General features: G+C 37.2%; 1 long non-coding RNA gene and 1 pseudogene across 1 annotated transcript in view; both read right to left on the reverse strand.

Annotated features, from left to right (window-relative positions):
• Positions 1 to 27,604, reverse strand: part of LOC120889805 (uncharacterized) — a 97,819-nt gene that overhangs the window by 9,536 nt on the left and 60,679 nt on the right. The gene's annotated exons all lie outside the window — the stretch shown is intronic.
• Positions 1,709 to 2,580, reverse strand: LOC144377274 (PEST proteolytic signal-containing nuclear protein pseudogene; annotated as a pseudogene).

Here is a 27,604-nt window from a genome sequence, read left to right on the forward strand (position 1 = left end):
TTTATTTTTTTTTAGTTTGACAAAATTTATTGATATTTTAGTAAAGACATTCATCTCAGTCGTTTCTCTCTCTTCATCTTGACCTTAGGTTAATATTTCATTTGGGTCAAGAAAAGAATATGTAAGAGAGGGATGTTACCTTAACAAACAGTAAAATGGACAAAATGGATAGTTTGCCTACATAAAAGTAAGTTAAATTCATGTTTCTTGATATAATTAAATCATGTTAAGAACTAATAGTTGTATATACATTTCCATTGTTTTACTTTGGGCTCTTTCTAAACTTCAATGCAGGTGAACAAGAGTTAGAAATATATACAGGCTGCTTCTCAGGAATTATTACCAATTAAGAGAGTTCAGTGAGTTAATTACCACCAATAAAATGTTTGAAGCTTCCTCCAAATTTAACATTGTAGGAGTTTTCAAGGAAATCATATTACCATATTTTTGTTGTCTGTGACTATTCTTTTAAAGATGTATTTAATTGTCACATTAAAAAATAATGTCCATATACAATACAAAAATACAAAACAAACACCCTATGATACACAAATATTAACAGTATATGTGGTGGGAGATTTCATAAAATGTGATTGAAGATGCATTTTATTTCCTTCTATTTTTAGTACCTTAAATGTGCTTTTGAGAAGACACTGGTCAGTGGTCAGTAAGTGTAATATATATGTGTGAATATATATATATATATTTTTTTCAAATAAACCATAGAATTGTACTAATAAGAAAACTTGCAGTGAGTTCAATTTAAATTGGGTTTAACAAATTAGTAACTTAAATGATTAGACAAAATTACAGAAAGTGCATCTTCTCATGTTGTCTTCATACATTGTTAAATTTCTCCTTTTTTTGGTGTTTATACATTTTAAAAAATAAAAAACCAGCCAAATGCTTAAGTATTATATACATTTAAATTTTTGGTGGGGGTTTGTATTTTAAAAGAAACAGCTTCCTTATGATTTGCCTCAAGTTCTGGTGGAAATGCTTACAGGAACTAGTTAAGAACAGAAACCAAGAGAAACACATTCAGAATACTGAGGTACTTTGATAGTAAATGGTTGTTCTTTGAAGACTAATGAAGGTAGACAAGACCCATTAAGGTGTGGGGGCTATTTCAAATACTCGATACTTCACATAAAAATTTAAAAAGAAATAAAAACATTTTTAAGACCTAAGCATTTGTATCTACTGATAGCAATGCTAATACCTAGTATATGATGACTTGAAACAAAACAAATGCCCATAAGGAAAAAAGCTGTATTTTAATTTTTTCTAAATTTATTATCAGTCAATAGTCCAGTAACATTTTCTTCTCAGTACAACACTCCCTTCTCTCCATAAGGCTGTTCCTGGGATCCAGACAGTGTAGGTAATGAGGGAGTTAAGTTAGGAGAGTAACTGTTTACAGTTTTAAAAAGATAGTAACTTTTTGTTTCCTTCTTAATGTGCTAATAGTTGTGCCTAAAAATATATGCAGTTCTTGAAAAGGTACCATTTCTGATTTCTTTATTATCTGTAACCTTTGGAAACTAATCACATGAAACTACAAAATTAGCAAATGTCTTGAAATCTGTATGTAAAACATAAATTACCTCTAATTTCAAACTCTCATTTATTAGTGTACCACTCAATCTTAAAAACAAAACAAAACAAAAACAAAAACAAAGAAACAAACAAAAAGCGGCTCCAAAGATAGTCTTATACCATTCTTTAATAAAGGAAACTGTTCCTTTTAACTTCACACCCACCCTTCACCCCAATTTCAAAACACATCATTTAATTGTCTTGGTCATGGACATGTCCAAGATGAGATTTTATGTTTCATTCCCTTTGCTTCTGGTTATCAGAAAACCCATGCTTTCCTTTATTGAAAGAGTTTGGTCTAGCTGACATTGGTGTATCCCTTCCAATATTCTACATCCTCATCTTTGCTCCTGGAGGCATTTCCTCTGGTTCACTATCTTCATGTTCATTAAAAGCTGCTGCTACTGAAAGGGTTTTTGGAGCAAGAGTTGGAACAGTTTCTTCAGGCTTACTTGATCCAAGTTTGATGGATACAGCTGATGCTTTCTTTGTTGTCTGACCACCTATGGCAAATCCAAACTTGGAGATCTTTGCAGACTTTGTTGGGAGGTCTGCAGCTTCTTCTTCAGCTGTGACTGGAACTTTCCCCTCCATTACTCCGGTGGCTCCAACTTATTTCGGCTTTTCAGGCTTCTCCTCTCCTGCCTTCCCATCCGCCATTTTTCCTGCCTCGCCCTACCCTCAGCAAATTTTAAATACCATGACAAGTTGAGAAAGAGATCTGGGAAGAAATAAAAGTGTTTATATTTATATTTGAATATCTTTTTTATACCTTTATTTATTTATTTATTTTATGTGGTGCTGAGGATCGAACCCAGTGCCTTGCACATGGTAGGCAAGCACTCTACTACTGAGCCACAATCCTAGTCCCTTGAGGACTGAGGCACTCTTTCCCTTTTGAACAAATGGCCCTGCATTTTCATTTTCTACTCTACCTGCAAATGATGTGGACAACTTTAGGGAAAGGATATCATTACTATCCTGACTTCCTGACTGTGACTGAACCCCTAAAATACACTGATAACAGTGGACATGAGGGAGAAAGCTTTATGGAGTGCCTACTATGAGATGTTTTGGTCAGTGGAATTAAGAATTAGGACTTGGTTAGAAAAGGGACTTCCTGTCCCTTGGCTTCCAGCAAGTTCATCACCCCCTGTTGAAGGACACATCCTGTTATCACAGGCTGCCCCATATCTAATGGAGAGTAGCTGAAGACTCATGGGGAAGGTCACCCATGCACAATAAAAATAAAACAAAATAAAAATCATGTGGCATTTGCACTAAATTCTAACTACTACACTGTAAAAAGTTGCCTCAAATTTAGGACTTTCTGGATTTAACTAATTTGGGGGAATGTCTGGTGACCAAAAGAAGAAAGTCTTGTTGCAAGCAGAATTTGCTTAGAGGAATCCAGATCTGCTTAAATAGATGACTATCCTAGAGTCACCTAAAATAGAGTAGAGAATTAAGGAAGATGCAACAGTTATGATCATTCATCTAGCCCTTGAAGGAATCTTATGCTATTATCCACATTTCACCCACATTCCTTCCACTTCCCACTACTGTGGCAGGTATTACCCCATGCATTGGTAGGAATCCCACAATCCTTCCCGAGCTTAATGGAGAGAGAATTCTCAGGGACAGGGATGGTGGCTGATATTTCTATCCACCTGAGTGAATGCCACTTGGAGAGGTCAGTAATGTAAGACCGTGCATCAATTTCTAGAAGACAGAACTATATGAGAAAGATAAACACAAATCAGATTATCAAATGCCACATCTCAGAACTAGGCATCACCCCCAGGTAAGTGGTATCCATGTTTCCTAAGTACCAAGCCCGTGGAAACACATGGTTCTGTGATTGACACATCCTTCAATGATGCTTACTCACATGAAACTGGACATTCCTGGCACCATGATGAGCCCAGGGACACACAATATCGTTCTCAGGCATCATTGGTCACATTCTGCATTAAACATGGAACAGGAGCAGTTAACAGTTTCCTGGCCTCAGACAGCTGACTGTATTTCAAAATCACCTAAGGAAGTTGAAGATTTTCAGGACCCACTTAACTGTTTAATAAGAATCTGGGAATATTGTGAATATTGTGGGAAGGTTTTTAAAATGTTTTTCATGTGATTCTAATACAGTATTCCACAACCAGCATCTGCAATGACAAACTGTTGAAGCAACATATATTTTAGAACTATTCAATTTACACCAAGAATCAATTTGAACTATATAATCATTATGCAAAACCTGGTGAAATTCTCCTTTTAGAGTCTGATAGAGCTTGAATCTTAAATGTCCTCCAAATACCCATATATGGTTGGTCCCTTATTGGGAAGTGGTGACACCTTCAAGAAATGGGGCCTATGTCATCAGGAGCATGCCCTTAGAGAGGATTGTAGGACCTGGCCTTCCTCTTCCTCTCTCTTCCTCCCTGGTCATAAGGTGAATGGTTTTGTTCTACCATGTGCTCTCATCAGGCACAAAGCAAGAGGGCCAACCAGTTGTGGACTAAAACCTCCAACACTTTCAGTCAACATAAACCTTTTCTCATAAGTTAATTGTCTCAGGTATTATAACAATAGAAAGCTAACCAATATAAAAGCTTAAAAATCCTTCCTAACACTGTAAATCAATGATTTTTATTTATCTGAGAGAAAAAAAACATGAGATTTTCAAATTGTGACTACTGAACCATTTGCACCATATGTGCAAAAAGGTGTGCACCCTTTTGACAGATACCTTTCAAATCTCCCCATAAATAGAACAGTTAATGGTAATGCTTTCATATAATACAAGAAAGCTCTCTATGTGCATTCTTCTGATATTTAATTTTGCTGCTGAAATGCAAAGAAGGACAGGCCTATTGAAACTGCCTCTGTATCATGCCTTCTAATTGGATGCCATCACTGCCAGGTATTTCTACTCCAAAAGTTACAAAGTGCGTCAGTACAACATTGCTTCTCTGAAGAAATGGCTGTTAAAAGCAAAACCCTCTATGGCCACTTCTATTCTACCCACTCTTCCAAAGCCAATAGTTAGAAAGGGCTGGTGATCAACTTTGGGCTCTGTGTTCCTTGCTATCCTGAAACTTCCACCCCATAGCATATTTTTTTGTGGGGGGAGGTGGTAATGGGGACTGAACTCAGGGATGCTTGACCACTGAACCACATCCCCAGCCCTATTTTGTGTTTTATTTAGAGACTGGGTCTCACTAAGTTGTTTAGTTCCTTGCTTTTGCTGAGGTTGGCTTTGAACTCAATATCCTTCTGCCTCAGCCCCCACCCCCAACTGCTGGAATTATGGGTGAGCACCACTGGGCTCAGGACATAGCATATTTTAAAATAACCAATATTAGGGTTAGTCTGGATAAGACTTCCAAACAATTATTAGCCAGTCCCTAAAAAAGCATTTCACATAGGCCCAACTAAGGGCTTCAAGACAGCAAGGCCAGTCCAGGCAATGCTTACATATGGCAATTGTCTCCTCTCATTCCTTTCTTGGGGAACTATCCCTCTCTTAACTCTGTATGATTCTTATGAGTCTGTCAATCAAGGCATCTCAACTTCTCTACCAAAGAGAGAGGAGTGAGAGCTAAGTTGGCAGCAGAGCCCTCTCATCTCCTGGATGAGTGATCACATTCACAAGGCAGAAAATGCAGATACCACTCCAAAACAGTAAATCGGCTGCACTCAGGGAGAACTTCTGTTACTCATTTATTGTGTATCCCTCCCATCAGCACACATGCACACAACTGAATACACTGTTTTGCAATCTATCTTTTTTCACTTAAATCCATATTGAATTTTTTTCCCATTTGGTGAAATATTCTTCTGCATCTTTCTAGTTATTATCTGCAACAACATGCCTCTATATGGTTGTTCCAACCTACCATGGGGCATTTGTGTTGTTTCTAACTTTTCACTATTATAAATGACGCTCTGATGGCTCTCTGCTTAAATCCAAATCCTGTCTTTTCCTGATACCATATCCTGCTCTCAGTCATTTACCATTTTTCTAAAATGAATTTCAAATCCTTTCTGGAGAGCTTACTTCCTTTAATTAGCTCTTTCTATAAGGAAGGGACACTCCAAGGCTTGGAGGGAAGAAGAGTTTCAGTCAAGTCTAATCAACTCCCAAGGTTAGAATGATAAATTTCCTTCAGTAGACATGAAGGAGATCATAATGTTCTCGTAGAACAAACAAATCCTTGACATTTTTAGGGTGAGAGTGTGGGTGTAGAGAAAAAGCTTAGATCAAATTATCATATATACAAGTTTCCATTACACTTTTAATGAAGAATGAAAGTAATATTTATCTATTTTAGAATATGAAAGTAATATTTATCTATTTCTTCTGTGTTTGTGTTGCATTTAAACTGGTATTAATTTCCTTCTGTTGAGTTCACTGCTGATTGATGCTCTCTCTAGGCTGTGCAATGGTACCATCTTGTGGCTGACACAAAAGATAATCAGAATACACATGGCTTTCTAGTGTGTGAAGGTATGAGAAATATCAAGGACCCTAAAGTCCTTATGTAAAAAAATGCAAGCATATTTCTGCAGCAATACAATGTGTGCACGTTATATATTGACTTTTTTGCAAGTGTGTATATTGAGCAACTGCTCAGAGAATTCAACTGATGACAATCTGGCATGAGTGGAAAAGTTTCAGAACCTTCTAAAACACTATCAATTGACAGGAAAAATGATTATGTGAGTATTTAGCTCTCCTGCTGTGATAGTAAATCATTTATAAGAAACTTTGGAATAGTGAAGACATCATAAGAGCTGATGTTGGAGTAATTGGGTTCCAGTGCCAGCTGCCAGTTCCAGTGACCTTGGGCCACTCAGAGTACCTGAGCTATGATACTAAGGACACATACAAGGAATGTGCTGAAATCTGCTAAAATATCAGGCAAAAATTTTAAAGTTTATTATTATTGTTCAAACAGTTGGATTAGCAATCTGATCTTTAAAAAAAGAAGGTTTGTATATGCTTACATGTTCTCAGGTGTGATCCCATAGATTGTCCCTGAATGAGGAGCAAAGAGTGCTCTGAAGGGAAGATGTTAGAAAAAAAATATGGTTAACAGCAAAAGGTTTAAAAAGAAAAATTAATCTATTCTTTCAGATGTCAAACATTTCAAGCATTAGTAAGATCCATGAATAGCAATCAGAGCCTGAAGACTGTTTTTCCATGTAGAGCCTTTGAAAAACAATGGAGGACAAAACCCTATTTAAAAAACACAAGAGCAAGGGAGAAATCACAAAAGAATACAAACAAATTTCTATTTATAATTAAAATTCATAAGGCAAAGATGAAAACACACAACTGAAAGGCAAGCAAACTTGACTTTTACAAGTCATTTACCATAAATGAAAACAATAATTGTTTATCACTAATAGGCCAAAGGGATACATATGCACCTTAAAAAGAAGAAATATGATTTAAACCATATTAAAAAGAAAGTCCAACATGTTGCAACCAAATAAATGCAGCTTAAAACTAATTAGAATAAGTTATACTCCATATATGTATGTCAAAATACACTCTATTGTCATGCATATCTAAAAAGAACAACTAAAAAATTAAAAAATAAAACAAACTATTAGATATTATTTTCCACCTATTAAATATCAGGAAAAAAATCTTTAATGAGAAAACTCCGTGCTGGAGAGCTTGTGCTGAGACTATCAGGTATTCCTGGTGGAACAATTTGTAAGTGTAGCCTCCTGATATCGTGCATAATGGTGCTTACAAATGCATATGCATTTAAGAAACATCAGTTCCACTAATGGATGCTGAATATTGCAAGGATGGAGAATTCATGGTCTGAGCCACACACCTGAAATTGCTTCCCAGCTCCACAACTTAGTAGCCAAAAAATTGGATAGGAAATTACTTGATCTTTATGTGCCTCAGGTCTCTTATTTGTAAAATGGGCTAATGCTATACATTTCACGAGGTAGTGTAAAAATACATGTCTAAACATACATGTCTATACAGTAAAACATTGTAAAGCATATTGTGGACTACTCTGCAGCTAGTAAAACTTATGTTTATAAGGCTTGATTTCTTCATCTGGTAAACGGAAGGGATATGGCAGAACTATTAAGAGAATCAGAATGACAGTGAATATGAAAGGGTTTTTGAAATGGTGAAGTCATGTACAAATTGCTATTTATTACTATTTGTTATGGTCTATAGGAAATCAAATATGAAAGTAATTATAATTTTAATGAACATTTGTTCCCTGTCAGAAACTGCACATATTATCTTATTTAATCCTCAGTCTGGGTTGCCAATTTTCAATCATAAAATAACACAATGCCAGTTAAATTTAAAGTTCAGATAAGCAATGATTAATTTGTTAGTATTCAATTATTCAATGTTTATCTGAAATACTTTGGATATACTCATACTAAAACCTTGTTTATCTGAAATTAACTGGGCATCCTGTATTTTATTTGGCAACCTTACATCAACCTAAAATCAGGTACAATAATTATATATATAATAAGAAAAGAGAGAGTGAGGTTCAATTTGGGCTATATGATGGGAGATCCCCTTCCATTCCTGATATGTTCTATGTAGAATAAAAAGTTTTAACTTAGAGACAGAATGAGAAAGCCAGATTATTATTTTATGGTTCTCATGACTGTGTCATTGTTATTTAAAATATTCTAATTTCTCACAATACATGAATCCCAAACCCAAATACAAAATATAAGACTGTGTTGCAAAGCCAAATCTAAATGACTTCGGAATTTTCATTTGGAAATGGATAATATCAGCCCCTTCTTTTAGTGCAAGTTATCTATAGAGATGGGAGAATAACCATGTAAATACTCATAGACCATTCCAAGCTGATAAGATGTCAGGGTCTGGGAACTAAATCTGGAGGCGCTTCATTTCCATTGGTTGGTGTCAGTTGACTTGTTTTTGCTGTTTTGGTGGACCCTGAAATGATCATGACTGTTTGCTTCACTTCAGTGTGCACCATCCCTCCCCATTTTTAATCAGTGCCACTCAGAGGATAAGATGTAGCCCTAGGGATGCAGTGGCATTTCAAGTTTTTTGTTTGTTTGTTTGTTTGTTTGTTTTTTGCTCCTGGAGAAAGTATGTCACATTACTTTTGCAAAAGTTGGGCACAATATAAGACCAATATTCAATATACATCACATTATACTGCAAAGGGTGGAAGGTGTGTGTGTGTGTGTGTGTGTGTGTGTGTGTGTGTGTGTGTGTGTGAGAGAGAGAGAGAGAGAGAGAGAGAGAGAGAGAGAGAGAGAGAGAGAGGTTGGAAGGTATGAGTTAGAGAGAGAGAGAAAGAGATCTAAATTGAAGGCAGACCTAGTAAGAGGGCCTTAGGAGACTTGGTTCCAATTTCAGCACTTCAATTAACTATTTGTGTGACCTCCCACAAGTTCCCCTATTCTTTCTGAGCCTCATTTTTACCATTTGAACAAATCAATACCTGTCTACTCTATTTGGGAATAAAGTTCCAAACCTAAAAGGCATGTTGATTATATGCTACCAGGAGAAGAAAGATTATAATTGGCTTATGACTGACTCTCCCTTAAGAAGCTGTAATAGAATATAATTTGCCTTCTTGGTGCATACTAATTAGACAATTATTTAACTGTTTCTTTTTTTAATGACTTTCTACTGTTTTTTGAAGATTTCTGTCTATTACATGTAATTAAAACCTCTATCTCTTACACACAAATATAATAATTGGTTCAAAACAAAATAATTTCAGAAATAAGGGGGCAAATTTCAAATCACCGCTGCCCATCTGGAATGTTTTTTTATAAGAGAGTATTCTCTTAAAGACAAAAATATTTTCAGAAGCACCACAGTAAGTAAGAATGAAAAATGTCAAAGTTGAAGACAAAGGCCTTTATTAGTGCATCTCACACTTCTGAGTGACCAGAATCACCTTGTGAGCTGGTTAAACTTGCAAATTTCTGGGTCCCATACCAGAGATTCTGATTCGGGAGGACTGGAGTTGGTAAAAAGAAAAAAAAAATGTGTATTTAACACAATATACAAATATCTAGGTGATTCTGATGAGAGTGATCTACTGAGGACATGTTGAGAGATGCTTGTCACCACCAGTCAAATATAAGATTCTTAAATAAGTTGAAGTAGAAAGAACTAGTAGAAGGCAGAATATGGACTTAATTCAATATGAAGTTCTGGAACAGGAAAGACAAGACCCTCCCAACAGTGAGAGTGAGGAGAGAATCCACAGAAATATCTTATCTGTCAAAATGTCTCTAAGGTTGATCTACAATAACCAGTTAGTGAAGACAAGGGCAGACAACAGACAAACTTAACAGCCAAATGGTCCATGTTAAGTTTGAAGAAAAATGTGAGAGGACAGATGACCCCAAGATAAAGAGTCTCTGAGATGGCAGAATTGTTAAAGCCTAACAGTATTTTGAGCAAACCAGGAAAGTCACTGGCCAGATGGGGAAACCTATACATCAAAAATGAGAGTGATAAGAAACAAAAATGTGGGTGTTCTTATAGTTATTAGAAACAGATATACCATGTTCATGGAAAGTTTTTTTTTGGTGGAAAAATAAATCAACATGTGTTTAGTATGAGAACATTCTTAAAAATAAATTTTAAAAGATGTTCTGCAAGAACTATAGGATAGAACATAATAAAATATTTCATAGGCATAAAGAATGAATGATAAGGGCCTGGGGACATAGCTCAGTGATAAGGCACTTGCCTAGCATGTGCAACACCATGGGTTTAATCCCTAGTACCTCAAAATTAAAAAAAAAAAAAGAATAAATGTTATGGTGCTATTGGTTGGATCTGAAATGTCCCCCAAAGCCTATTGTTAAAAGACTTGGTCCCAGAGTAGCACTACTTGGTGGGGTGGGAGTTGGGGTTAAAAGGTGAAGACTAGTTGATTTTCAGATAATTTAGGGCATGCCTTTCAAGGGGACTGTGAGACCCTGATGTCTTCATCTTCCTCTCTTTTGCTTCTGACCATGAGGTGAGCAGTTTTGCTCTGATATATGCTCTCACCATGATATGCTGCTTCACTGAAGCCTTAAAGTAAAGTACTAGAGTCAATTGGACCATGGGCCATGAAAAAGTGAATCAAATAATTTTAACATTATAAGTTGATTATCTCAGATATTTGTTATAGTGATGGAAAGCTGACTAACAAATATGGTTATTACTTATAGTATTTTACATTTAAGAAGGACTGTATGGCATTATCTCTGGACCTAACACAGTGCCTTTCTGTTAACCTACCTTTCAATTACATCCTGGCAAGAGAAAGACCTGTTATGTATTTCTCATACGCTTTCTTTTGGATGATATCTATGAAAGTAGGTATGTCTCTCCAGTGATCCAAGTTTCTGCTATAACTGCTTTCTTTGTTGATCCAGCACCTAGCCGGGGAGACCATTCTCAACAGTCCTAGCACTGGTTGGGTGGAAAACCTAAAGTCTGATACTATACTTTTTTATAACAACTCCTCTTCCCATTTATTCCCCAAGTCCCTAAGACTAGCAGCTGCTTCTTACAGATTCTAATCTCTGGGTGTCACTACATTTCCCTTTTCAAGCTCCTTTGCTTTTTATCTATAACTAACTCTTCTGTCCCCTCTACTACCTATAAGACCAAGATCTGTACTATGCCCCTAAATCTAGAGTGGTTTCTGTTCTTCTGGCCAGACCCTGTCTAATACATTTGGCAAAATTATAGGAAATATGATTACTAGGTTCTGAAAGCACAGGCCAAAGAACATTCCATTTGTATCAGAAGAATTCAGAATAAATGATCTAATAAATAAAATTGGAGAAGTAGATCGTTATTAATAGTATATTGTTATAGTTTGGATTTTTAAATGACCCCATGTGTTAAAGGTCTTGCTCTTCACTTCTTGACCACCATGAGTAAATAAGCCACATCTGTCACATGCTGCTGCATGTGAAAGATATTCTGGAAGCCACAGGACCAAAGCAACAGGGCCAAGTGACCACAGACGGAAACCTTCTAAATCATGAGCCAAAATGAATCTCCCCTCCTTATGAATTGATTATCTCATGTATTTTGTCCCAGCAACAACAACAACAACAACAACAAAAAAAAAATATATATATATATATATATACACACACACACACACACACACACACATCAGTTTATGTGTGTGTGTGTGTGTGTGTGTGTGTGTGTGTGTGTGTGTGGTGTGAATGCTTCCCCCCTGCTGGAATAGCTCCTTACATGCATTACCTTAACATTGCTGCTATTTTTAACTTCTCTGAATTTTTACATAGATCTCCAAGAATCTCATAGAATCTTCACAGAAGTCTCTCCAATTAACCCTGTCAACCTTGATCCTGAGTGTTCTGAATTCTAATACTTCTTTGTTTCCCCAATTTTTTGAGTATTTTACCAGGTATGTTATCATTCAGAGCCTTCTCATGGATCACTCTCTAAATCTGAGTAGCCAACAGAATTCTTAGAAAAACATAAATGCCGGGGAACCCATTCTGTCTCTTAATCTGAATCAAATTTTTTTTTTTTTTGTAGTGAGGAGAGACTGGTGTAGGGTAGGAAAAGCTTCTATGTATTTGTTATATTCTCCAGATGATAAATCCCTCAAGATTGGGGACTTTTTATTTCTTTTTTTAAAAAATATTTTTTAGTTATTGATGGACCTCTATTTTGTTTACTTATTTATATGTGGTGCTGAGAATCGAACCTAGTGTCTCCCACATACCAGACAAGCATTCTACCGCTAAGCTACTACTCCAGCCCCGACTTTTTATTTCTTTTATAGCTTTCACTGTGCTTTAACACAGTGTAAGCAGAAAACAAAATCTGTCCATTTTTCCAATGAATTGTATGAGGAAAGATTCCCAAGAAGACCAGGTGGTGTCACTAGTGCCTAATTAATATATTTGGCCCAGTGAGCTGCGTCTCACACAGCAGAATTTGAACTTCCCTGGACTCACTGATTCTCCACTTGAACTTGCCTTCCCATCTGTTATCTTTCCAAAGAGTTAGTTGCATAAAACTCACCATGAAAATAGCAAAACCTCAGCAGTGCTAATAATGTGGGTTCTCTGAAAGGACGGCATGCCCTGAGGCCACTAGGTTTCATGAGACAAACCAAAAACAAAAATGTGCAAAAATGGGCCTCCTGTTGGCCCAAGGCCCAGGATTTCATTGCACTGGATTCTTGGTATTAGTGTTCCGAAGAAAGAGTTTCAGAATGAAACTCTTAAGGAACTTGCAAGAAAAACTAACTCCATCTAGATTATGTTTTTATTAGCTGTTTGCAATCTCGTTAGTTTTCAATAACATTTGAAGTAGTTAATTGAAAGTTTAGTTTTTTTCTTTTTTAAAAATTTTTTAGTTTTTTTTTAATATGCCTTCTATTATCTCATTATTGACTTATATCTTTCCTGATTCCTAGATCAGTGAATTAATCTAGCTTTACCATGAGCTGTTTATTATGATACATCTAGGTGACATAGAACCCTTCATGTCTGGCAGAAGTTGTAATTACTTTTAATTACTAACAGCTTCAGAACAGCATGTGTTCCAAAAGCAGTTTCTATGCAAGTTCAGACATGGCTATACTTATACATTCCTGAACTCTAATTCTCTGGTTGCATTAAAAATTCATTACCATAGTTGAAAGGAAACAAAAATTAAGATTTATGGGTCTAAAAGGGACCTTAAAAGTCCCTATTACCTTTCTTAGGCAACAACTATAACTTAATCTTCTCCATTTGAGTATCTACTTTCAGAAAACAAGATTTTCTGGATAATCGCCTCCTTCATGTTAATTGACCACAAGTTCATCTGTGTTTAGAGTTTAAGTTTCAGTAAAGAGGGAGGCATTGGATGGTAAACAGATCTCTAGTATTAAGAGATCTGTCTGAGGGGCTGGGGATGTGGCTCAAGCTGTATCGTGCTCACCTGGCATGCGCAGGGCTCTGGGTTCGATCCTGAGCACCACATAAAAAATAATAAAATAAAGATGTTGTGTCTACCGAAAACATTAAAAAAAAACCTCTCTCTCTCTCTCTCTCTCTCTCTCTCTCTCTCTCTCTCTCTCTCTTTCTCTCTTTTACTCTCTTTCTCTCTCTCTCTTAAAAAAAGAGAGAGAGAGAGAGAGATCTGTCTGAAATGAAGGCCTTTGCTAACTGGTCCTGGGGAGAACCTCAGTCTCTACTCACCCCTACATTCCTCTCCTTCAAGACTTACACCCTTAAATATCCACTTGACTACCTCTGTCATCTCAGTGAACATCCAGTCTCTACACACATTTCACAACAACCTGCTGGAGGAGTTTGTGTGTCCGCAGTTACTAAGCAATCATACTTCCTGGGCATTAGACAGTCCCATCTGTTCCCTATTTGGTACAGAAGAAGTTTTGGCCTTCAAACATTAACCAGTCACTGTCCAGCACTCTATTCAAAGATCCTGTCAGAGAGGTTTACAAGTTCTCCTTCCACTCACTTTGTGGAACCACACTATGGTGAACTCGGGGTGCTGAACTTTGATGATGTGGATTTCCATCCCATTCCATCATATTCTCTTGAAACAATAGCAATGCCACCAGGAAAAGGAAGAGGAGAGAAGAGAAAAGCTGCTTTTCAGGCAGTACTCTTCATTTAGTCAGAATTCGCCCTCATTGCAAATGACTTTCTAGAGATTCTAAGTGAAGATCAAAGATCATTTTCTAAATTGTCAATATCAGCTTTGTTTCTCTAACAGGGTCTCTTATCCATGGTCAAGAATTTGCTAATGGCATTAAGATTCTCTCTCTCTCTCTCTCTCTCTCTCTCTCTCTCTCTCTCTCTCTCTCTTCTCTCCCACTCCCTTGCCTTCTGTCTTAAAAACAATGTCACTCTCTCATTTCTTCTCTGCAAGATGCTATCCCTTGCCTTGCCTCCAGACCTAAGCCATGTTTTCCCAGCTTCCTGCATGTCCAAAGACTGGCTAGTAAAGTGTCATTCCTGTGGGGAAATTTCTAACACTAGCAGGCTAAGTTGCACAGAGTTGTGTGCCTCCCTCTCATCACCATCGACTGCCCCCACACTCCCATCCACTCAACCTCCAGCCTCCAAGTGTATCTGAACGGTATTGATGTCCAAAACATATCAGCTGAAAGACTTCCCATTCCCCAACATCCAAAATGAGAAACTGGAACCTTGGGCCAGACACTGTGGCATAACATATTCACGATTTTGGTGCACCTGTCTCATTCACCTACTCCAATTTTATGATGTTTCCCTGCAAAGGATCAGTAACCAAAGGCAGATGCCGCAACCTTTTAGAAACTGCTTGTAAAATAATGAGGGAGCAAGAGATTTTGAAGTGGGTTTCAAATTTCTACATAAAGGAATATCTCCTGACATACATCAGGGACAGTTTACTGTACCCAGTGAACTGAGTGCAGCTAGGATATCAGTTGTTGCAGTGTGACTGCAGGACAGTTTTTGCCATTTGTATTTTTCAGTTCTTCTTCAGCTTTACTCTACAAATAAAAATTTCAAGGATTTCCCAGACCATAAAGGTAAAGGTGATGCCTGATACCCAATTGCTGTATTTTCTAAGCCATGTAGATATTAGACTCCTTCATGGACCTCAGAGTTAGCATGGGATTCTTTTTTTTGTGTTCTTAAGATTCATCTTGTCCCTTAGCCCATTTTGAGAGATTCTTCTAATCTCCTGTAGCACCTCTCTCGTACCATTTGTACCAACAATTTGACGCTTAGAATTAAAATGCTTCAGGATACGAAGAAATACCTTATGATTATCCACGCACAGTCCCTCCTATTGGTGGCATCTTCTCTGTCTCACCTCCATGGCCAATTAATGATGAGCTACACTTCTGTGGATGAGGAACTGACTCCTTCCTTACATGGTTTGTTTTCATTAATCTCTCTTTTTTAATTGATTTTTTTAAAAACAAATGACAGTGGAATGCATTACAATTCTTATTACACATATACAGCACAATTTTTCATATCTCTGGTTGTATATAAAGTATATTCACACAATTCATGTCTTCATACCTGTACTTTGGATAATGAGTCCATAACATTCCATCATCCTTACTAACCCCCTGCCCTCTCCCTTTCCCTCCCACTCCTCTGCCCTATCTAGTGTTTGTGTATTCCTTCCATGCTCCCCCTCCCTACCCCACTATGAATCAACCTCCTTATATCAGAGAAAACATTGGGCATTTGTTTTTTGGGGATTGGTTAACTTCACTTAGCATTATCGTCTCTAACTTCATCCATTAACCTGCAAACACTATTATTTTATTCTCTTTTATTGCTGAGTTATATTCTATTGTGTTTATATGCCACATTTTTAATCCATTCATCTGCTGAAAGGCATCTAGGTTGGTTCCACGGTTTATCTACTATGAATTGTACTGCTATAAACATTGATGTGGCTGTGTCCCTGTAGTATGCTGATTTTAAGTCCTTTGGGTATAGACCAAGGAGAGGGATAGCTGGGTCAAATGGTGGTTCCATTCCCAGATTTCCAAGGAATCTCCATACTGTTTTCCATATTGGCTGCACCAATTTGCAGTCCCATAAGCAATGTATGAGTGTACATTTTCCCTCACATCCTTGCCAACACTTCTTGTTGTTTGTCTTCCTAATAGCTGCCATTCTGACTGGAGTGAGATGACATCTTAAAGGAGTTTTGATTTGCATTTCTCCATGAAATGGATTTAAATTAAAAAGTTTCTTCTCAGCAAAAGAAACAATCTGTGAGGTGAATAGGGAGCCTATATTTTGGAAGCAACTCTTTAGCCCTCACACATCAGAAGAGCACTAATCTCTAGGGTATATAAAGAACTCAAAAAGCTAAGCACCAAAAAAACAAATAACCCAATCAATAAATGGACCAACAACCTGAACAGACACTTCTCAGAAGAGGATATACAATCAATCAACAAATATATGAAAAAATGTTTTCATTAATCTCTTTACTAAAATAATATATATCTATAGTAGAAATTTAAGAGGAAAAAAACCAGAGTGAATAAAAATAAAATTTCCCCTAATCACTCCACTCAGAAGGAACTTTAGTTTTAAGTATCATTAGGGTGTTATCCTATTACAATTAATAAAAATTATGTAACTAAACATAAATTTTAGGACTTCAATGAATACTTTAATCACTAGGTAGCCATGAATAGTTTAAAAACAAATTCTTAGAATTGAAAGATCAAAATTTTAAGTTGTCTAATAATAATAATCTCAACAATACCATTAATATTAATGACAAATAGCTCATGTTCACTAAGTGTGCTGTACACCAATTACTCTGTCCAATACTTTTTTATTTACAATAATCCTAGTATACCTGGTATATCTTGTAGCACACAAAGACTGAGGCTTGGAATGTTACCTCTATTCTCAAAGGTATCTATGCTTCACTGATGCTTGGAAAGTTACCTATGTTCTCTCAGAAAGTATGCTAGAAAATAACAGATCAAGGTTCAAGCCCAGGTCTGTTTCAATAAACCCTTTTCTTTCCATTACACATATAAAGGAAGATTCCTTCACCACACTATAATGAAAAAATGACTAGTGTCTTTACCGAAAGAACTCTAGCTCAGTATACCACAGGATGCCATATTGGGAAGAGACACAAAAGTCTCTAAGTTCAACCTTCATCTGATATGTTAATCATTCTTTCAAGAGTCCCATAATGAGCATTTTTAACCTTTACTTAGTTACTCACACTGGGAGCAAACTCTCTCTTACTACACATTTCACCTTTGGACTACTGTAACAATTAGAAAATGCTTTTTATTTTAATCTAAAACCCATCTCCTTTTAGTCTCCATCCATGAGTGCTAGGCCTGGGCCCCACAGCCACAAAGATATCACTTCTCCCTCTAGGCGGTGACAGCCCTTCCCATGTGTCATCCATTTCCTGTGCCCTCTCTACTAGGGTCTTTTTCAAGCTCAGTGTTCCCTTAAATATTCTTCCTATCACAGACCATTGAGTGTCCTCTACTGACCATGCTTCAGGCTGTATCTCTTTTGGCAAGGCCAGAAACCAGCTGAGACACCAGCATGGCCATGCCTTTGAGTAAAGAGCATTATCCAGAGCAAGGCTCACTCTGGACTCACCCTAAAAAATGCTTGTATTCATTCTTGGCAAGATCCACAGAAGAGCTAGAGATTAGAAGTCGAGTCCTGCCAAGTTAGATGACTGTGGAAAACATCTTGGACTTTCAATAGATCTTCTCTAAAAAAGCCTGAGGACAACATCAAACATAAATTTACCATAAGAACTTCATAGAAGATAGAAGATGGCAAATAAATCAGTGACCTTGAAGACAGATCTACAATAATCATCTTAAGAACAAGGTGGGGGAGATTGACAAAATATAAAAAAGTCTTCAGTGTCATGGGATAATATGAAATTGTCTCACATATATGTGATTGAAGTCCCAGAGTACAGAATGAGGAATAATGCAGAAAAAGCATTTGAGGAAATAATGGGCAAAGTATCATTAGGTAGCTTTGGATCTATGAGTCGCTCCAAGAAAAGAAGAGATGTCCCAGACAACACATTTGGAAGAAACAACTCCTAGATTTTCCAAGGAGGTAGAAGTAGAAAAGGGATTAGTGTAGGGTTACCAACAGATGTTAATTTAGAAAAGACTCATACATATGAAATTAAAGTAAGGTCACTTAAGCTCAGTGAAGTGCCAAAGCCTCATTCTGAACTTTAATAGAATGATCTAGCAGCTAATGAGTGCATGTTTTACATACATTAACTCAATGAATCATTATGAAAACCCTATGTCATAGATATTGTTTATTACCTTGCCCCTCCCCCCACTTTTCAGATGATCTCTCTGAGGCTATGAGAGCTTCAGTAATTTTCCCACAACTGCACATCTAATGTGGGATGGAGCTGAGATTCCATCCCAGGGCTGATTCCAAAATCTAGTCTCCTAATAGCTTTGCTATCCTGCCTCATCTGGCTTGCTCAATCTCAATGTCTCTTCCAGTAAAAGGAAGCAATGGATTTCCCTCCTATACAAATGTGGCATGGGTGAGGAGGCATGACTCACGGCCCAGAACCTGTAGGCTCTGAGGGAAGAGGATTCAACCTACCTGGAGGTCCATTGTGCATAGAGCCACATGGGCCTTCCAAAGACTGCTGAAACTCAAAAGCCTATGTTTGTGGAATATGTTAGATTCTACTTTTCCAGAGGCTCTTTGGATCTTGAGCTAACTGAAAGTTTAGAGTTCAAGAGAAGGATATAAATTATAATTTACCAGTTGATTGTACTTCTTGATCCTAGACCCTGGTGATATGTTAATTTCTTCCCAGGACAATCACATTATGTAAAATCAAAAAGCCACCCCATGAAGATACCTGCATTTGAGGACAGATTCATAGACTGAACAAATGCCCAAATGTAGTGGATAATCAAATTTCCAAGTGCAAACAATGGTTCAAATCAATTCCTTGAGAATTTGTTGAACATCTACTGTATTTCAGGTATTATTCTATTTATTCTGCCAGACAATAATAACAACCATTTAATCTGTCTACAGTAAAGAGACAACCATAAGTGAAATGACTGACATGTTAAAAGATAAAGAGAAGGGAGAAATTAACTCCATGTGGAGATGAAGGAGCCATTCATTCATACATTTGCTCATTCATTCATTCATTCATTCATTCCATAAATACTCCCAGAACAAATACTATCCATTGCAATGGGCCAAAACCTACATTAATTAAAAATTCCCAGTAGAGAAGAAAAGAGAGACATTCTAGGTAGAGGAAACCAGATACATATATAGGTTCCTGAAAGATCATGGTTTGTTTAATAAGCTCTAATAGATTCCAAATTGTAGAGAATAACATTTGAAGGGGGGAAAGTAAACAATGTGGATGAAGTATGCAAAAATCTTCTATGTACTGTGTACAATAATTCATACCATGTGTGGGCTGTGATAACTCATACTATGTGCCAGAAACAGCATGAGTAGATTTTGTGGCAAGTTTGAACCCCAGACCTGTATAGATTAGGCGATACATAAAAGTCCTAAACTGCGAATTGGATTTAAATGCTTATACTCATAGAAGTGTCTGACCCTTCTGGCCTCAGTTAGATATTTCCAAGAGTCTCTGGAGAGGGTGAACTGGGAAGTTAGGGAATCACCTTACTCTCCCTCAAGCTACAGGATCCTTAGCTTATGATGGTTCTTACCCTCCCTGTAGTCAACTGAGCAGGTGCCCATCAAATACAACAGTGCTACTTCTCCTTATCCTAACTTTCCTACCTCTTATTACTCTTTATGGGAAAGATGAAGGTCATTGCCTTCCTGAAGGATTCACATATGATCCAAAGCAGTAAAGAATCAGAAGCAGGAAAAAGAATTATATCTTTTTTTAAAGTGAAATTCTTCTTTATATCCTCCATGTCTGGGCCTTTGAGAAAGGATCTTCAGGAACATTCTCTTCCTGCCTGACTCTTCATCTATCTCCTTATCTTCCCATCTTCTCCTCTGTTCAGGCATCACCCTTTCCCTCCCCACCCCATTTCTGTCTTGCCCACTCTCCTGCCAGGATATAGAGATTTGGGTCCAGCCCCTTCCTGAGTCTGGAATATTCTGCTACCTCTGGTTTCAGCTGGATGCCCATGGAGACTTCCTCTCATTCCTCTCCCATAGAAGCTATCAAATCCCATGTTAGGAAGAGTGAGGGCTGAGGGCACTTCACCTTCAACAGAGCCTGCCTCAGGTTTGCTTTCAGAAGATCCTTACAGACAAAACTTTGCAAGAGAAGCAATTTCTCCCAAAGACTGTCTTGTCTAGTCTACATAATGGTGTGTTCTCTTCTTAATATGGCTTGAACTCTGCCCCTTTTGAATTAATAACACTCAACTTCTTTCCCAACCCTGCTTTCCCTTCAGATTTTCCAAGTTAACTGAAAAATCACTTCACCTGGTCACTTGGCTCCATATTCAAGCAGTTTCTTCCTCATTGTCAGGTTTCTTACATGATAAGAGTGAGTGTGTGGGGGCCAGGGGAGTGTTAGTAATTCTACCAGATATATAAAGATTTATTTGAAATCTGAAAAAAAAGAAAGAAAAGAAAGAAAGAACATATTTTTCAACTCCAATGAGGGCAAGGAGTTCAGAAAGAGGCTCGCCCTATCAAAAGGGTTTTGGAGAAGAACTTGGAATCTAGTATGTTGTGACTATCACTATTCATAGAATAAAAATCTTCCCAGGGGAGCTCAAGATGAACTGGTCTGGGCAGAATCTACCTCTCTCCACTTAGCTGAAGTCTGTACCCCTTTTGGAAGGGAAAACTAAAGTCAATTGTCTGTCAGTATTTTACCCCAAACTTTAGATTCTAATGGGGACTGTTACAGTTTTTTCTTCTTTATCTGGTCTAGGTTGTTAAAATGTTATCTTTTTTCTCTCTCACAGAAATCCTACAAATACAATATTCTTTGAAGTATTGAAGCTGAGGGAGGAGGACACACTGGTTATGACAATAATTTGTTTCTGGATGAATTCATCATTTGCTTCTGCTACCATCTGAGAGAGCACCTCAAAGCAGCCCTTCTCTGAGTCAGTGCAGCGGTGCTTATAATGATAAGTGAAAACACATAAGACTATGCATAGATGCCATCTGCAGAATGAAATGACCAGAAAAAATCCAGAACTACTTCTTTTAGTCACTATTTTTCCTGAATTGTTGCTTCTATTATATTCCCTACAAATAAACTTCATTTGCTTTTTATTTATTTATTTATTTATTAGTTGTTCAAAACATTACATAGCTCTTGACATATCATATTTCATACATTTGATTCAAGTGGGTTATGAACTCTCATTTTTCCCCCATATACAGATTGCAGAATCACATCCATGTTTTTACATACTGCCATACTATTGTCTGTTGTATTCTTCTGCCTTTCCTATCCTCTACTATCCCCCCTCCCCTCCCCTCCCCTCCCATCTTCTCTCTCTGCCCCATCTACTGTACTTCACTTCTCTCCCTTGTTTTTTTCCCCCTTTCCCTTCACCTCCTCTTATATGTAATTTTGTATAATGATGAGGGTCTCCTTCTATTTCCATGCAATTTCCCTTCTCTCTCCCTTTCCCTCCCACCTCTCATCCCTGTTTAATGTTAATCTTCTTCTCAAGCTCTTCCTCCCTGCTCTGTTCTTAGTTGCTCTCATTATATCAAAGATGACATTTGGCATTTATTTTTAGGGGGATTGGCTAGCTTCACTTAATATAATCTGCTTTAGTGTCATCCATTTCCCTGCAAATGCCATGATTTTGAAATTTTTTAGTGCTGAGTAGTACTCCATTGTGTATAAATGCCACATTTTTAATCCATTCATCTATTGAAGATCATCTAGGTTGGTTCCACAGTCTAGCTATTGTGAATTGTGCTGCTATGAACATCGATGTAGCAGTATACTTATAGTAGACTCTTTTAAGGTCTTTAGGGAATAGTCCAAGAAGGGGAATAGCTGAGTCAAATGGTGGTTCCATTCCCAGCTTTCCAAGGAATCTCCATTCTGCTTTCCACATTGGCTGCACCAATTTGCAGCAATGAACAAGTGTACCCTTTTCCCCACATCCTCGCCAGCACTTGTTGTTGTTTGACTTCATTTTGGCTGCCAATCTTACTGGAGTGAGAGGGTATCTCAGGGTGGTTTTGATTTGCATTTCTCTGACTGCTAGAGATGGTGAGCATTTTTTCATGTACTTATTAATTGATTGTATATCCTTCTCTGAGAAGTGTCTGTTCAGGTCCTTGGCCCATTTGTTGATTGGGTTATTTGTTTTCTTATTGTTTAATTTTTTGAGTTCTTTGTATACTCTGAATATTAGGGCTCTATCTGAAGTGTGAGGAAAAGTAAAAATTAAAAGTAAAGTAAAAAGTAAAAATTTGTTCCCAGGATGTAGGCTCCCTATTTACCTCTCTTATTGTTTCTCTTGCTGAGAAAAGACTTTTTAGTTTGAGTAAGTCCCATTTGTTGATTCTTGTTATTAACTCTTGTGCTACGGGTGTCCTATTAAGAAATTTGGAGCCCAACCCCATAATATGCAGATCGGAGCCAACTTTTTCTTCTATCAGACGCAGAGTCTCTGATTTGACATCAAGCTCTTTGATTCATTTTGAGTTAACTTTTGTGCATGGCGAGAGAAAGGGATTCAGATTCATTTTGTTGCATATGGATTTCCAGTTTTCCCAACACCATTTGTTGAAGATACTATCCTTCCTCCATTGCATGCTTTTAGCCCCATTATCAAATATAAGATAGTTGTAATTTTGTGGATTGGTCTCTGTGTCCTCTATTCTGTACCATTGGTCCACCCGCCTGTTTTGGTACCAGTACCATGCTGTTTTTGTTACTATTGCTCTGTAGTATAGTTTGAAATCTGGTATCGCTATACTGCCTGATTCACACTTCCTGCTTAGAATTGCTTTTGCTATTCTGGGTCTTTTATTTTTCCATATGAATTTCATGATTGCTTTCTCTATTTCTACAAGAAATGCCATTGGGATTTTGATTGGCATTTCATTAAACCTATAGAGAACTTTTGGTAATATCGCCATTTTGATGATGTTAGTTCTGCCTATCCATGAACAGGGTATATTTTTCCATCTTCTAAGATCTTCTTCTATTTCTCTCTTTAGGGTTCTGTAGTTTTCATTGTATAAATCTTTCACCTCTTTTGTTAGATTGATTCCCAAGTATTTTTTTTTTTTGAGGATATTGTGAATGGGGTGGTTGTCCTCATTTACATTTCAGAAGATTTGTCGCTGATATACAGGAATGCCTTTGATTTATGCGTGTTGATTTTATATCCTGCCACTTTGCTGAATTCATTTATTAACTCTAGTACTTTCTTTGTAGACCCTTTGGGTCTGTTAGGTATAGAATCATATCATCCACAAATAAGTTAAGTTCTTCTTTTCCTATTTTTATGCCTTTAATTTCTTTTGTCTGTCTAATTGCTCTGGCCAGTATTTCGAGAACTAAATTGAATAGAAGTGGTGAGAGAGGGAATCCCTGTCTCGTTCCAGATTTTAGAGGGAATGCCTTCAGTTTTTCTCCATTTAGAATGATGCTAGCCTGAGGCTTAGCATAGACAGCTTTTACAATGTTGAGGTAAGTTCCTGTTATCCCTAGTTTTTCTAATGTTTTGAACATAAACGGGTACTGTACTTTGTCGAATGCTTTTTCTGCATCTATCGAGATGAACATGTGGTTCTTATCTTTAAGTCTATTGATGTGGTGAATAACATTTATTGATTTCCGTGTATTGAACCAGCCTTGCATCCCAGGGATGAATCCTACTTGATCATGTTGCACAATTTTTTTGACATGCTTTTGTATCGATTCGCCAGAATTTTATTGAGGATTTTTGCATCTAGGTTCATTAGAGATATTGGTCTGTAGTTTTCTTTCTTTGAAGTGTCTTTGTCTGGTTTCAGGATAAGGGTGATGTTGGCCTCATAGAATGAATTTGGAAGAGCTCCCTCTTTTTCTGTTTCCTGAAATAACTTGAAAAGTATTGGTATTAATTCTTCTTTGAAGGTTTTGTAAAACTCTGCTGTATACCCATTCGGTCCAGGGCTTTTCTTGGTTGGTAGTCTTTTGAGGGCTTCTTCTATTTCCTCCTTTTTTATTGGTCTCTTTAAATTGTGTTTATCTTCCTGACTCAATCTGGGCAAATCATATGACTTAAGAAATTTATCAATATATTCACTATCTTCTATTTTATTGGAATATAGGGTATCAAAATACTTTCTAATTATCTTCTGTATTTCTGTAGTGTCTGTTGTGATATTGCCTTTTTCATCCCGTATGTTAGTAATTTGAGTTCCCTCTCTTCTTCTCTTCGTTAGCATGGCTAAGGGTCTGTCGATCTTATTTATTTTTTCGAAGAAACAACTTTTAGTTTTATCAATTTTTTCAATGGTTTCTTTTGTTTCATTTTCGTTGATTTCTGCTCTGATTTTAATTATTTCTTACCTTCTACTACATTTGCTGTTGTTTTGCTCTTCCTTTTCTAGGGTTTTGAGATGAAGTGTGAGCTCATTTATTTGTTGATTTTTTTCTTTTTTTGAGGAATGAACTCCAGGCAATAAATTTCCCTCTTAAAACTCCTTTCATTGTGTCCCATAGATTCTGATATGTTGTGTCTGTATTTTCATTTATCTCTAAGAATTTTTTGATTTCCTCCTTTATGTCTTCTGTAACCCATTGAACATTCAGTAACATATTGTTTATTTTCCAGGTGATGCAGGATTTTTCCTTCCTTCTTTTATCATTGATTTCCAGTTTCATTCCATTATGATCGGATAAGATACATGGTATTATCTCCACACCTTTATATTTACTAAGGGTTGCCCTATGGCATAATATATGGTCTGTCTTTGAGAAGGATCCATGCGCTGCTGAGAAGAATGTGTATCCACTTGATGATGGTTGATATATTCTATATATGTTGGTTAAGTCTAGGTTATTGATTTTGTTATTGAGTTCTATAGTTTCTTTATTCAACTTTTGTCTGAAGGATCTGTCCAATGATGAGAGCAGTGTGTTAAAGTCACCCATAATTATTGTGTTGTGGTCTATTTGACTCTTGAACTTGAGGAGAGTTTGTTTTATAAACGTTGTAGCACCATTATTTGGTGCATATATATTCATAATTGTTATGTCTTGTTGGTGAATGGTTCCTTTTAACAATATATAGTGTCCTTCTTTGTCCCTTTTGATTAACTTAGTTTTGAAGTTGAATTTATTCGATATGAGTATGGCCACTCCTGCTTGCTTCCGAGGACCATATGAGTGGTCTGATTTTTCCCAACCTTTCACCTTCAGCCTGTGTATGTCTTTTCCTATCATATGAGTCTCCTGAAGGCAGCATATTGTTGGATCTGTTTTTTTAATCCAGGTTACTAGCCTATGTCTCTTGATTGGTGAGTTTAAGCCATTAAGGTTTAGGGTTACTATTGATATATGGTTTGTACTACCAGTCATGTTTATTTATTTATTTATTTTAATTTGGCTTGTTTTTCCTCTTTGGTTATTTTCCCCCTTTTACTGAGTTACCTCCCACTGTTAGTTTTGGGTGTTGTTTTTCATTTCCTCTTCTTGTAGTGTTTTGCTCAAAATGCCTTGCAGTGCTGGTTTTCTGGCTGCAAATTCTTTTAACTTTTGTTTGTTGTGAAATATTTTAATTTCATTGCCAAACCTGAAGCTTAATTTTGCTGGATACAGTATTCTTGGTTGGAATCCGTTATTTTTCAGCATTTGAAATATGTTGTTCCAGGATCTTCTCGCTTTCAACGTCTGTGATGAAAAATCAGCCGTTAACCTAATTGGTTTACCCTTGAATGTAATCTGGCTCCTTTCTCTCGTAGCTTTTAATATTCTCTCCTTGTTCTGTATATTGGATATCTTCATAATTATGTGTCTTCGAGTTGGTCTATTATGGTTTTGTATGTTTGGGGTCCTGTAGGCTTCCAGGATTTGGAAATCCATTCCATCTTTCATATCTGGAAAGTTTTCTAAGATTATTTCATTCAACAGATTGTTCATTCCTTTGGTTTGGACCTCTATACCTTCTTCTATCCCAATGACTCTTAAGTTTGGTTTTTTTTATGACATCCCATATCTCTTGGATGCCTTGCTCATGATTTCTTAGCATCCTTTCTGGGGTGACTATATTCTTTTCGAGTTGATAAACTTTGTCTTCTCATGTTCTGACTTCTATTTGATCTAGTCTATTTGTAATATTCTCGTTTGAGTTTTTAATTTGGTTTATGGTTTCCTGCATTTCTAGGATTACTGTTTGATTTTTTTTAAAAATCTCTATCTCCTGGTAGAGTTCATTTTTGCTATTTGAATCTGCTTATGCAATTCATTTTCAAAGTATTCTTTCATTGTTTGGACTTCCTGTCTAATGACTTCTTTAAGATTCCATTCCATCTGAGTCAGATATGCCTTGAGTTCTCTCTCTGTTCATTATTCTTATGCCTCTAGGTTCTCCTGTAAATTTAAGTTGTCCTGCATTGTTTGTAATTCTTTTTTCCCTTGTTTTTTCATGGTGTTCACGTTACTTTCCAACTCTGTTTAACTGCTGTGTTTCTGTTTTCTCCTATAAATTTGTTTTGGTTTTGTATATCTCTGTGGTCTCTCCTTTGTGGGGGGAGACTATGCCTAGAAATGTTGGGCTTTATTGTAATTTAAAGCTGATTCATTTGATTCATAAAAGGCTTACAGAATCTGTATGCATATAGTGATTTGTTGTTTGGTCTTAGGACTTTATGTTAAGGTTAGGTGCTATGATGGTATGAAGGTTAGTATGTCTTGGCTACTTTGGAAGATTGCTCTACTGAAGGGGGATATTAACAGGCGATTGGATCAGAGTATTTGGTAATAGCTAGGTATTCAGGAGCCCTATAGACAGCCTTGAAACAATCACCTGCTAATGCCGATTCAGCTGGGAAGGGATCCCATCCACCGAACTCTGGTGACATCAGCTCTCTGCTATGGCAGGCCCCAGACTCCTTGCTGGAGTGTCCGATGGGAGGGGTGGGTCTGGTCTGTCTCTGGTCTGACCCAATCTCGGTTGGTTTCAGTTCTGGTTCGCTGTTTCATGAAGGCTTGGTTAGCAACCTCTTCATAGGGTCTCTACACCGTGCTTTGCTGAACCGCCTCCTACTGTGCTGGTCACCAGGCAGCGGCGGCGGGCCCGGACCTCTGCACCGTGTGGCAGAGATTCACCCATCTGGGGCAAACTATCACCTCCAATAATCCTAAAATTCCCCAGCAGGTCTCACTTCAGCGGAATATTGCTAGGAGTTTCTCAGCAAGTAGAATCTGAACTTTCTAATGCGTTTCTGTGTCCCCGTGGTTGAGGAGGTACTGAAAGTGCTGCCTCCCCGCCCG

Source organism: Ictidomys tridecemlineatus, chromosome 4, assembly GCF_052094955.1.
Source record: "Ictidomys tridecemlineatus isolate mIctTri1 chromosome 4, mIctTri1.hap1, whole genome shotgun sequence".
NCBI lineage: Eukaryota > Metazoa > Chordata > Mammalia > Rodentia > Sciuridae > Ictidomys > Ictidomys tridecemlineatus.